The sequence below is a fragment of the Lissotriton vulgaris genome, chromosome 6, assembly GCF_964263255.1.
Source record: "Lissotriton vulgaris chromosome 6, aLisVul1.2, whole genome shotgun sequence".
Taxonomy (NCBI): domain Eukaryota; kingdom Metazoa; phylum Chordata; class Amphibia; order Caudata; family Salamandridae; genus Lissotriton; species Lissotriton vulgaris.
This window is the reverse complement of record NC_141694.1, coordinates 1,236,472,499-1,236,486,776: the sequence shown is the minus strand read 5'-3', so window position 1 is coordinate 1,236,486,776 and position 14,278 is coordinate 1,236,472,499.

Genomic DNA, 14,278 nt, shown 5'->3' with positions numbered 1-14,278 from the left:
GATCGTCGAGGGATGTAGAAGGCCACTCTCTTCTTAATGTAGGAGGGACCAGAGTCGTGTAAGGCTCTGTGTATTAAAACAAGGGCCTTAAATTGTACCCATTGTACCACTGGCAGCCAGTGGAGTGAGGACATTTGCGATCTTATACTAGTTCGCTTGGAGATGCCCAGGAGGAGTCTCGCCGCAGCATTCTGGATAGGTTGAAGCTTATTGACCAGGAATGCTGGGATGCCAAGAAAAAGTGCGTTGGCATAGTCCAGGCGAGACAAGATGAGTGCTCGGGCAGCCATCTCCTTGGCCTGTTGGGGAAGCAGAGGAAAGAATCTGCCTAAGGACTTAAGGGTCCCAAAGAAGACGCCCGTGATTCTTTTTATGTGCTCTGTAAACCTCAGATCTTCTCTAAACCAAATACCTAAGTTCTTGGCTAGGCCACCCTCGGAAAGAGGGCAGGGAAAATTGGGGGGCCACAATGCTTCTGTAAACTGAGCAGGAAATTGCCCATATAGAATGATTTCCGATTTCCCCTTGTTACATTTTAATTTGGCCTGGGCAAGCGAAGTGAATACGGCGGCCAGACATCTTTGCACCGCATCTACGTCTACGTTCGAGTTGTCCCAGATAAACAGAAGCTGGGTGTCGTCGGCGTAGGCCATAATCTTGGTGCCCAGTTCTTCGGCCAGGAAGATCAGAGGGGTCATGTAGATGTTAAAGAGAAGCGGGCTCAGCGTCGAGCCCTGAGGGACCCCTGTCTGAACTTCTCTGGCCGTGGACGAGTAGGGGGGCAGTTAAGTAGTAGTAAAGTTGAGAAAAATCCTAATTTTAAGACTTTCGGTATTCACAGAAGGCATTTAGGAGTCCTAAAGTTAGGAGTCCTAACTTTACTACTACTAAATTGAGAAAAATCCTCATTTTAGGACTTTCGGTATTCACAGAAGGCATTCAGGAGTCCAAAAGTTAGGAGTCCTAACTTTACTACTAATACATTGAGAAAAATCCTAACTTTAAGACTTACTGTATTCACAGAAGGCATTTAGGAGTCCTAAAGTTAGGAGTCCTAACTTTACTACTACTAAATTGAGAAAAATCCTAATTTTAAGACTTTCGGTATTCACAGAAGTCATTTAGGAGTCCTAAAGTTAGGACTCCTAACTTCTGTGAATACCGAAATGAGTAAGTGCCTTCTGTGAATACCAAAATGAGTAAGTGCCTTCTGTGAATACCAAAATGGTAGCAAGTTTTTTTTAAGTTAGTTCTGTGAATCGGGCCCTGTGTTTGGGTCAGTGTGTTTAATGTTTGAGATTTTTCCCCTTTTGATTCGATTCGGTTCCTCAAAAGCTCTGTCCATTTTACTCTAACATTTTTGTTTCTTCAACAGCCCCTTAATGATTGGGCCTGGGTCTCTTAGTTAGGCCTGAACCATGCTCATGCTATGACAGAACATGTATATTAGTTGGCCTGCATCCTCTCTTTGAAACTTTCATCTGGACAGTTCATTTCTTTTGTGCAAAAATAGTTCGAAGTTACAGAACAAAGGGGATCATTCCGCAAGAGAATTGGCTTGTTGGAAAGCAAGTATGTCTACTTTTCTGGGGGCCTTTTAGGCCTTTTTATGCCAAGCATCTCATCCTCCTTTCTTCAGACCTGGTAGATTGTCATTTTTGCAGTAGCATTTTGTAATGTTGACTGTTTGTAGTAGCTGACCCACATAACCGCTCAGCTTCTCATGTTTTAGGATTAATAATCCAGAGTACACCTGGACACCTGGTGTTCTGCAAATGGAGTAAGATCCAAGTAAGGAACAGATCTCAAAAGAGATATTACATGTCATCAACAAGAGGAAGAGTTAGGCGGTAAGTACTAGGTCTTTGCTACTGAGTGTGGCACTGAACACCCTTCATGCCTGCCCCATGACTAGTGGAGGTCACCCTATCTGGCCCTATGCAATTGGTGTAAATAACCAGGGTAAGGCGAAAGTACCTGCTCGGTAGACTTTATCCATCAGTACCTGATCACTAACCAGTTATAATGATCCAAGGGAAGGGTGAACATCTAGAGGGCAAAGGATCCTTCAAGAACTAGACACCTGCTACAGAGGCTTTGTTGCCCCACTGGGCGAAGCCTGGACCATCATCTTGGTGCATAGACCCCAAGCTGCTGTTGCACCAGAGGACTGAGCCATTCCCTCCTTCGGGGTTCAATGTAGCAGGTCTGATGCATCGAGAGTTGGAGCCCATCTTACTCTCACTCTGCAGCCTTGGGGCATGTCTTTCTCCAGTCTGGAGACCAGTAACAAGCAGAGAAGCCCAGCCCCTTGTTTTGGTGGTCTGTGTTGCAATTCCAACTTGATGGGATTGGACCGTCTACTGGTCTTCCTCTGCATTTGAGCCTGGCTTAGGTGCTGTGCAGGTTGATGTTGAGAAGGCTATAGTCACATGCCAGTGAGCCTCTCGGCAGCAAAAAACACATGAGGCAAGTATCTCCCAGTTCGTTCTCTCTCTCTATTTCTCTCTCCCTCCCCCATACCAAGGGAAATGATATGTGTTTTAAAATGTTACTAGCTAGCACTTATATATATATATATATATATATAATTTATTTTTTTCAAAAAAAGACCCAGCAGTGGTGTTTCTGGATTGCACCGGTCATATTTCCCAATCTTATAGTTCTCGTATGCCGACTCCTGGAATTCTGACTGCCCACAAAACTCAAACCTTGGTAAATGCTTTCGCAATATTAGGAGGGCAACCTAATTTCCTTGTTTCAATTGAACTTTCCAATTCGAATTGTATGTATCTGAGGTCACCTTTTGTTTTCAATTCATTTCCATATTTCGTTTTTCAATTAATTTCCTGACTTTGGTGTCTTTTTCCCTAATGTTCTTTTTATTAAGTATCCAATTCCATCACATTAAAAACAGACCCAGCCAACGTGTTTCATTCCTTTTACGGACTTCATCAGGGCAATTTGATTTATCCTCCTTCTCAAAATTCCTCTTTTCCATTCAGCCATTCAGCCTTTCAGCGTATGTGTTCTAGTCCTATCCGATCGATTGGCTAGAACTTGGGGACACACACCGTAAGGCTTCTCGAAAGGAGCCCAGACATTTAAACGGGGACTGAACGGAAGAGAAGAATTTTGAGTAGGAGGATATATTTAATTGACCTGATGAAGTCCCTATAAGGGATGAAACGCATTGGCTAGATCTGTTTTAAATGTGATGGAATTAGACACTTAATGAAAAGAACTTCATGGAAAAACCAACATTTGGAAATTAATTGAAAAAAGAGATATGGAAAGTAATTGAAAACAAAAGAGTGACTACAGATACATGCAATTAAAATCTGAAAGTTTAATGTGAAGTTTGTGAACAAGGAAATTAGGTTGCCCTCCTAATATTGTGAGAGCACTTGCATATATATGTTTTCTTATTTCAGATATCTGGAATTACTTCCATAATGTTCTGTTTCTAAGATACGCTTCTGAAAGAAATTTACTGAATTTGATAAGTGGACCTGTGTTTGATCATAACTATGACGGCCATTATGACACTCTCAATGAAATTGGGCAGGAAGTTTAACCCAGTGTCCAAAATGAGCGTACCAAGGTATGCAACTCTTACCACGCATTTTTTACCACGCATACCATTACCACGCAGAACCCTTCACCACGCATACCTTTACCACGCATTACACTACAACGCACATACTATTACAACGCATACCATTACAACGTAAGTATAGGTAAGTATATCATTTAATTTTATATATAGGTTTTAGGGGTGGGTTTGGGTTTTGGGGTACAGGGGTATTTTTAGATTTTAGGGCTGGGTTTGGGTTTTGGGGTACAGGGGTATTTCTAGGTTTTAGGGTTGGGATTGGGTTTTGGGGTACAGGGGTATTTTTAGGTTTTAGGGCTGGGTTTGGGTTTTGGGGTACAGGGGTATTTTTAGGTTTTAGGGCTGGGTTTGGGTTTTGGGGTACAGGGGTATTTGTAGGTTTTAGGGCTGGGTTTGGGTGTTGGGGTTCAGGGGTATTTTTAGGTTTTAGGGCTGGGTTTGGGTTTTGGGGTACAGGGGTATTTTTAGGTTTTAGGTTTGGGTTTTGGGGTACAGGGGTATTTTTAGGTTTTAGGGCTGGGTTTGGGTTTTGGGGTACAGGGGAATTTTTAGGTTTTAGGGCTGGGTTTGGGTTTTGGGGTACAGGGGTATTTTTAGGTTTTAGGGCTGGGTTTGGGTTTTGGGGTACAGGGGTATTTTTAGGTTTTAGGGCTGGGTTTGGGTTTTTGGGGTACAGGGGTATTTTTAGGTTTTAGGGTTGGGATTGGGTTTTGGGGTACAGGGGTATTTTTAGGTTTTAGGGTTGGGATTGGGTTTTGGGGTACAGGGGTATTTTTAACATATATTTACAATTAATACAATTTAAATTGTTTTTATTAATTAAATTATTTAATAATTAAATAATAAATAATTAAATAAAATAATTAAAACAAAATTATTTACATTAAATATAAATATGATATACTTACCTATACTTACGTTGTAATGGTATGCGTTGTAATAGTATCTGCGTTGTAGTGTTTTGCGTTGTAAAGGTTTTCGTTGTAACATGACCTGCGTTGTAAAAAATGCGTCGTAATGGTATGCGTGCTAAAAGTACGCGTGGTAACATCATATATCCGCGTACCAATAATGTGATAGAGATGCTGAGATCTTCATTGGCTAGAAAGAGATGATGTAGGCATTTTCCACTGAACTTACCAACCTAGTACCATGTTAAAATTCTCTTGGGATGGGGTTGTTTGGAAGGAATGAGAGAACTACAGTAAATCAGTGATTCTACCATTCCATCAAAACCACTCTGTCCCTATCCCATTTAGTGTTTTTTTATGTTCCTGCCAGTGGAGCCTTAGTAAGTTTTTTTCTTTAGTTAGAGGGTATGTGCTGCTTAGAATGTGTCAGACCTGTGGTCAGAGAAATGCAATCAAATAAGGGTTCAGTCCACATGATTTGAATATTCATTCTAATTATAAACAAACATCTTTGGATGCATTCCCACACTCATCTGTGCAAAGGCATCTGATTCTATGATAGCAAACCAAGAAGTTATAGAAATAATATTCTGGTACAAATTTCTAAATTCCAATGACTGGATATTGCTCTTATAAACCCTAAGGGGCCCATTAGAATGGCGGGCGGATTGCCCCCACCAGGCTGGCAGTAGCCGCCGCCAGCCTGGCGGGGGCAATCCGCCCGCTATCCGCACCTAAATTCCCCCGGCCATATTAGGATGGCGGTTGGACCGAGGCAGACGGAAAGACCGTCCGCCGCTTTTAAGGTTTAACCCCTTGGGTGCTCATGACGAGGTCAGCTCGTCATGAGCTATGGCGCTCCGGTGCTCATGACGAGCTGAGCTCGTCATGACCTCGCCCGTTCCGTGGAACGCTCGCATGCTGGGCTGATTCCCCTGCTGTGCTGAACGTTCCATTGGAACGGGTGTGGCCATGACGAGCTCAGCTCGTCATGAGCACCGGAGTACCTTAGCTCATGACGAGCTGACCTCGTCATGAGCACCGGGGCGCTGTACGCACCCCCGCCCCCCTCAGCACCCCGGGGGAAACACCCCCGCACGGAAGGGGTAATAGGGTGCCAGTGTCTAATAGACACCGCCAGCCATATTAAGATGGGCTTGTTTAGATGCCTTTTTTGCGCTGCGGCGATGCCGCCACGGAAAGGCATGCGGTCTTCACTCTGGGGGGCCCCTGCGGGCCCCAGAGTGGAGGAGAGGTGGGGGTGCACACGGGGGGTACCTGTGGTACCTCCCTGCATTTGCATAAACAAAGCAGCAGGCACCGCCCGGTGCCTGCCGCTTTGTCTATGCAAATGCATTAATGCATTTTTAGCATTGTGGTGGGCGGTGCTGAGAGCACTGCCCGCCACAATGCTAAAAATGCAGGGTGCGCCCGCCACTGAGGCAGGCACATCCTAATACCCCCCCCACGGGACCCCCGCCCTTATGGCGGGCAGTCGGAAACCCCGGTAGGATGACAGGCGGACAAAGTCTGCCCGTCATCCTAATAGGCCCCTAAATGTCTAGACCTATCAAAGCTCCAGAGGCAGTCAAAGAAGCAGAAGTACCCGGGAGCACAACTTCACCTACACTAGTCTTTTTGGTAGGTCGCCCTGAAACTGGAGTACGCAATTTCACTGCATGCTCTCCCAAGCCACTTTCTTCAGGACCAAGACTTGACACCAGTCTCTCCAGCACTGCTGTTGGGCTATCAGGAGTCAACCCCACTGTTGAAAGTCTGTCACCTTAGGACTCAATTACCAGAAGATTCTCCCTTAGCTGTTCCTCTCTTGGAGGCAGTTAATTCCATGCTGGCTCCTTCAGATTAGTCTGATCCTTCAAACTAGAAGTAGCTGGAGACAATGCTATACCCTGCTTATTCACTTGAGATTCAGCTGCAGGATTTACGTCCATGCTGTAATCAGGAGTTTTCTTAGACCCCTGTCAAGGATGCTCTGAACATAAAGTTGAAAGCCACCCCATAGCCTCTCTGCTTCGGGTTGGGTTAACAGTGGCAAACTAACACAGGCCTTTTGCTCTCAGTGCTTTGGGTCCTGACAAAGAAACTGGCCATGGTAGCAGCCTTCCTATCACAGCAAAAGCTCCATTGTTACTCAGTTGCAACCATATCAAGAGAGAATGCAGAGCCCACATAAACCTTAAGACACAAAATTGATGGATGGAATGCAGAACAAATCAAAACATTCACCCCCAGTCAAGAGATCTGGGTTAAATCCATCATTATTTTGCTCACCATGCCACCCAAGTTTAGACCTGGTCATATGCAAATCAGTCTTGACCCTGTGCCTTATGGGAACAGCCGAGCCCGAACTGCCAAGCCAGGTCCTCCCTCGACCAGAAATAAGCATCCTAGGACCGGTTTCGGGGTTTCACCCCTCATCAGCCAGGATAGCTTGAATCCAGTGGCACAGTGAGCCTGGGACTCACGTCTGGGCATACCCGGCGCACTTAGGGCGAGAAAACAAAAGACATAAACCTTGTCACTAGGGATTCTGTGCAAGCATGAGTCCATAGTGAATTACCCAAAATCCTGTCTGGTTCCATGAGAAGTGTCTATTCATCTCATAGCACTAATTCCGCAATACAGCTTGGCAAATTCCTTCCTTAGTCCAGAGAGGATGTTACCCAACAACCAGGCAGTGGGTCATTGCCTAACCAACAAGACCATGTCAGCTTGGGGGTTGTAGAGGCCTCTTGGACTGCGTTGGGAATGTTAGCCCCTGTCAAGCTCAGCATGCATTCCCTGCAACTCTGAACAATGTGGCCAATCACAAAAAGAGCAGTCAAAGCTCATCTGCTGTGTCCAGTCAACACAAACTCCTTTATCGGTTGGGGGAGGTGTTGAACACCCAGTCAGTGCCTTATGGCAGAGGTGGTCCGCAGAACCCCGGGGGTCCGCAAGCCATTTATAAGCTCTTCACATGTTGTATTGCCCTTGAACTCAGGCAATGGGAAGGCATTCTGTAGCTTCCGTGATTTGCCTGGCCAGCCATTGGGCTGTGCCATGAGCAGTTTAGGAGCCGGCAGCTTTGAAGGATCAAATAACCACAGAGAAAATATAACAAATTCTAAATACCAACAAAACAGATTTATTTCCACAAAGGAAACATCACAAGCAGACTACACAGTAATGTGGGAGAGGATACAAGATGGCATCCAGGATAGAGTAGTTAATTTTGTCTGTGCTGTGTGAATTACAGCACACCGCAACCAGCATCGAGAAGCAGCTCTCCTTTATTGAGTGTTGGAGAAAAGAGATTCATAGTAACAGAAGAAAGTCAGAGGTTAAGGCTGATGCAGCGACCCTACAATCGTCGGTGGCAACACCTAAGAGTTTTGGAAAATTGTCAAAATCGAGTTTCCAGCTGTGGTGCTGGTGAAACCACAACTTGAATTCTTCAAAGACTCAAACATCCAAGTGTTGGAAGTTGTATTCAGCTCTAAGGAGAGGATGTCGCTTAATGGTTAGAGCGGTTGACCATGAAGCTGGGGAACCGAGTTCGAGTCTCGGCAGGGACGCTCAACATCCTGTGAATGTGGGAAAATCACTTCATCTCCTGTGCCTAAAAAAATCTATGTGTCCGTCTGTAACACAACTGGTGCTCATGGAAAGCTCTCGGATATGTTCGGGTCAAGTTGTTGCTATATAAAACTCCTCCACAAAAAAAGCCAAGGGTGGGCAAGCCAACAGATTAGCAAGGAGAGCCGAGGGTGGGCTGTGGCTCTATGAGTTCCTGCTCAAGCCGAGCCCTGAAAATAACTGGCCTGTTAATAATGCTCAAACAGCATGTTAGAATAGGACAATGCGTCTTTAAAATTCAAAAAAGTGATTTTTTTTATTATTCGTCACCTTAGTACATCATATAGATGTATTAAAAGTGAACGTTTATAAACATGCACTGAGAAACATTCCTGCCCCCGCCCTGATGACAATGCTATTATGAAAAACGTGGTGGCCATCTTGAAATGGTCTCAAGTTGTAAAATATCATTAAAAACACTCCGTTTAGAGCAGTTACATTTGATGCCTCCTCTTATTGAGTGCACTTCACTCCAAAACGCTTATGTGACACTGATGCAGAGGCGAAACAAAAGAGCTGTGAGGCCGCGAAGCAGGAATGGTGCTCCTGGACCTCTCGAACGTAGGGACCCTCCACGTGCCAGTTGAAGCGGGCAAGATCTTGGCGAGACCTGGGTACAACTGACTAGCACGGAGCGCAGGCTTGAACCGAGGCTTGGAGTGGGCCCCCTCACAATACAAGCTGTGAGGGAAGCTGACATCACTCTTCAAGCTCGACCCCGCGGCGGAGCTAAATCTCCTGCCTCCCACCACCCATGCCCCCTGCCCTCCACGTAGCTGTGTGGCATCAGCCGAGCAGAGCGGTCTCCAACTGAGGAAGAAAAAAAAAGAAGGGCCAGCTTTCTTTAGACCGGACGGCCGGCAGCCGGACGTGGCAGCATCGCTTGGAGGTAAGGCAAGGGTACGAGAGCGGCGGTAGTTGCTACCATCTGCCAAGTGTGAACCAGGGTCCCTGCGGAAGCGGCCCAGCTAGGTCTGGGTGCAGCTTGCGGGTGGGCCTGGTGTGTTACCACTGGGGCCCATTCACCAGCGCCCCCACCTGGCCCTGCACTGCACCAGACCGGCATTTGCCCCAAAACCTCTTTGCACAGCGTTCAGCAACTAATAGCGCCTTCACCAAGCCCTGCTCATCTGCAAAGAAGCAACTTGGGTACTTCACCCAAGGGGGCAAGCACTAAGCCAGTTCTAGGCAGGATGAGGTGACCAACACCAGTAGTAGCTGTAGCCCCTTTTCTCTTCTTTGACCATCTCCCGAGGTGACCAAGCTCACCCCAGTGTGACCAAAGGAGACTCCAGGTACCCCATCAACACTCCCTGAAGAAGAGAGCTGCTCTAACAGCCAAAATGGGGGAACGCAATTTCACAGCCAACTAACAAGCCCACCAAACCTCTGTGCCTTCCCTCTAATCCACCTTTTAACAGCAAGCCCAAAACAGTGAAGACCATAGAGAGGCAAAGGGAACTAGACGCAACTGCTCAACTGCCTCTCGGCTCCTCAGTTGATCCCGCACAAAAGTACGTTAAAGGGTGTCGAAAGGGCAAAGCAATCTTACGCCCCGTTCACTGCTACCATGAGATCGGGCAGGATCCGAGAGACCATCAAAGCAGTAAAGAAACGCATTCCAAAGATCCAACACAAGTTGCTAGATTAAGCACCCAATGGAAATTGTTCCTTAACAGCCGAAACAATTACATCAGCCCCGCAGGCTTAACTTACAAAAAAAAGTATCCAGGAGTTTAAAAATTACAGACATTTTAAAATCTCCAAGGAACAGGTTATAACAATGCCCAGATTCTCCCTACCAATTCCGTCCCCACTTCCGACAGACAAACCCACAAAAACACCAACCAATCAGATAATAGTCCTCGCACCAAGATCACACCACAGAAATCGAACAACAAAGCAGTGACCCACCCAACAGCTTACCCTCATTCACTATCTCTGAGAGTAGTCTGCTCACTCTCCACTTCCCCTTCCCCAATTCTCCATAAAAGGTCATGATATTACACCGCTAGAAAAACCATTGGAGACATCAATAGAGTAACGAGAATTGTTACACAGCCCCTTCGAAGAGAAACATGATGAAGACACGGATCATCCAAGCACAACCATAAACTCCGAATCCAAGCATAACTATAACGTCTTGCTCTCTCCAGTTAGGCTCCAGTATCAAAATGGTCCCATTACTCATAACAACACCTCTGAGATAATCCCAAAAACAATAAAAATTCAGCAAGCAAGACTCTCTCACCTACAAAACGAAGCAAGCCGGCCCCCCACTCACCATCATCCTCAGCACCCCTGTGGGCCCTATTTATAAATAAATTGAATGTGATTTCTTTGGCCCTACCATTCCATTCAGGAAAACTTGAAATTCAAGTCGACTTACTGAATGCTCTGGCCACCCATGACTCAGGTATTGAACGTAACCTGCAGGAATGACATTGTTTAATCAAGCAAGTGCAAAAAAAACGAAAACAGCATACCACTCTTGCCGATGTTCCTCTACAATGGACCACTTAACATCAATCCCAAACATCTTGTCAGAAATCCTACCAGAAGTTAAATCTACGAAACAGCTAGCTCCGACAGAAACAACTCCTACAGCAAGCTTGGCCAGCCCGGCTCTACCTTTCCCAAAGACTCCAACACTTAGGAAGTGCCTCACGACCACACAGGGTAACGAGGCAAACCTGAAACCGCTGATAGAAAATGGACAACTAGCAGCTGTTGTGTCGTGAGATGGGGACAGGACTGCCCTAGGGAGATCACTCTGGGACCTACACTCCGGGGCATCTAATCTTAACTAGGCCTAACACGTGGCCCTATAATAAACTCAGCCGGACACTGGGAATAAGTTTGCTTGCTCGGTCTGTGCGTCTCTCTCTCTGAACGCCCGCGCACGTGCTAGACCTCTTTTTATTATAGGGAGTCACATGACCAACACGTCCAGCCCTCGGGGCGCCGGGGGCGGACCTCCAGGAACATAACATTCCTCCTAAAATAAGGAAAAACCAAAAACGCAAACAATGAACACAATTAAACGTAACTTTTTCTTGCTCATGAAACATTGGGACCGATACCTTCAGCGTCCTTTAAATGCCAGGCCACTTAGTTCAAACTGCACATGTGTGTGTATGTAAATGGGAACAGTCTTACGTAAAGTAATCTCTCAGCCAGCCGGAGGGGTGGGATTGTCACGTAGCTGACGTTGGGACCCCCGGTGAGTCATCAGTTCCGTCCTAACCTCCGACTCGTGACTTGGCGCCTCTCTGTCTGCCCCCTCCGGATCTGGGACCTCATCCAAGACCTCCGCGTCACCTCCCACTTCTTCGCTGGAAACCTGATGCTCGCTACTTTGCCTGACCTCGTGACGAGTTGTTGATTCAACGGCCGGCACATTAGTTGCAGTTTCGGTTTGTTCGCCGCCCTGCTGGCGCACTGGCTCGAGGCTTGAAGGATGATACAGTTTGAAATGAGACACATTGCGAGTCACCCTGTCTCGTCCTCGAATGGCCGTGAGGCGGGTGCCTTTCACTCCGATGACTCGCCATGGTCGCTTCTCGTAGTTAAGTTTAAACTTGCCCCCAGTTACACGATTTCTGATGAGCACCACATCACCTCTTTTGAAGTGCGGGGCCACAGCCCGGCGTCTCTGACTGATCTTTTCACATGCAGAATTTCTTTTCTTTTCCACTGCGTGTTCATTTATCATTGCAGGTGCCTACTGGGGGTGATGAGGGATGGAGTCAGTTATCACCCTTCCTAGAAGGAGGTGTGCGGGGGCCACCCCAGTTGTGGAGTGCGGGGTCTGGCGATAACTTCGGAGAAAGGTAAAGATGGCCATTTCCACTGACTGCCCTTTGTCGTGGGCAATACGGATAACCTTGTTCAGAGTCCTCATGAACCTCTCGGCCTCCCCATTAGCTTGAGGCCACCGAGGTGTTATACGCCTGTGACGTGTTCCCAGAGACGATAGGTATTCAGCAAAGTCTTGACCCTGGAATGGTGGTCCATTGTCTGTTCGGAGTTCTCTCATGGCTCCATGAGTGGCAATGATTTTTTCTATTTTGGGGATGACACAGTCTGCACTGGTGCTTGTGACAATTTCGACTTCAGGGTACTTTGAGTGGTCGTCTATCATTACCAGCGTGTGTCTTCCATCCGGGAGACTGCCAAAGTCCATACTGACTCTCTCCCAGGGTCCTTGTGGCCGGGGTTCCACGATGATGGGGGCCTCACGGGGGTTGTCGCCCGTAACTTGGCAGGCCACGCACGATCGCACCACACTTTCCACCATGTCATCCATGAGCGGGAACCATACCTTCGTCCGCAGTCGGGCCTTCGTCTTGACCATCCCCTGGTGTCCTATGTGGGCCATTTGGATCACTCGTCCTGTCAGAGCCGTTGGGATTACTAGGCGATGCCCCCGCAGGAGGCATCCCGCCGCATCTTCATTTAGTTCAGCCCTCACGTGGTACAAGCTGTCCATGATCTTCTGAGCCTCAGGTGTGAGTACTTTCCAGCCCTCCTTGGCCTTCTGCCAGTTGGCAGTTCGGAGCAGATCCTTGGCCCGCTGTATGCAAGCATCCTGAGCCGTGGCGCTCACAACTTCCTCCAATGATATGGGGCGCAGGCATGATCTGGCCACGACCCACTGTACATAGGCTTCCGTCTCTTCTGCCTCATCCATCTCTTCAGGGGTTGCGGGCCTAGGGTGTCGTGATAGGTAATCCGCCGGATTCTTCGCCCCTGGCTGGTATTCAATAGTGCAATTATATTCTTGCAGTTGTAAGATCCATTTCTCTATTCTTGGGGGTGGCTTGGATGAGGTGCCTGAAAACAGAGCCAGCAGCGGTTTGTGGTCTGTCACCACCATGAATGGCTTGCCGTAGACGTACAAATGGAAGTGACGACATCCCCAATGTATTGCGATGGCCTCCTTCTCAATCTGGGAATATCGTTGTTCTGTGTCTGTGAGGGACCGGCTAGCAAAGGCAACAGGGGACCAGTCTATCTCGTCTCGGGCTCTCTGCATCAGAACGGCCCCCAGTCCCGCCGGTCCGGCATCTACTGCAATGAGCGTGGAGTGTCGTGGGTCAAAGAACGCCAACGTGGTGCTGCTGGAGAGTGCGCTCTTAATGTCTTGGAATGCCCTTTCTTGTTCAGGTCCCCAGCTCCATGGGGTGGAGTCTTTGGTTAGTTCACGCAGGGGAAGAGTCAGGTTGGCTAAATCCCTTATGAAACGACCACAGTAATTCACCATCCCGAGAAAACTTCGGATCTCCGTGACCGTTGTGGGCGGTGGTGCATCCTTGATATCTTTCACCTTGTCAGGATCAGGGTTGACGCCTTCGGCTGAGAATACATATCCGAAGAATCCCAGTTTGTTCTGTAGGAATTCGCACTTGTCTCGGTGCAGTGTGAGCCCCGCACTTCGGAGCCTGCGGAAAACCTGCGCCAAGCGTTGGTTGTGTTCTGGGATTGTTCTTGCGTGCACCATGATGTCATCACTGACATTGATTACCCCCGGTATACCAGCAATCAGTTCCTGGATGACATTTTGGAAAACTTCGGCAGCGCTGGAGATTCCAAAACTCAACCTGGTATACCTGCGCAGTCCAATGTGGGTGGAGAACGTTGTGATGTTCCGGGACTCCTTGTCTAGTACGAGTTGATGGTACCCCGCCCGGAGGTCCAATTTGGAGAACCACCGGGCTCCAGCCATCTCCCCAATCAGGTCATCTATCGTGGGGGTAATATGGCGCTCCCTCTTGATGGCAGCATTGGGTAAGCGCATGTCTACGCAAATCCGGACCGCTCCAGGCTGTTTTGGCTTCCTCGTGACCATGATGGGCGACACCCAGGGGGTGGGACCGGACACTTTCTCAATTATCCCCGCTGCTTCCAGCTTCTGCAGCTCTTCCTCAACCAGTGGTCTCAAGTGGAACGCCACGCGACGGTGTCGCAGGGCCACCGGTTGAACAGTGGGGTCCACGTGCAGATGTATCTCCCGGCCCTTGAAACATCCAATTCCTTCGAATAGGTCAGAAAAGTCTGCAATGAGTTGCTGTACCGATTCCTCATGCACACCAAATGCGAATGTGACCAC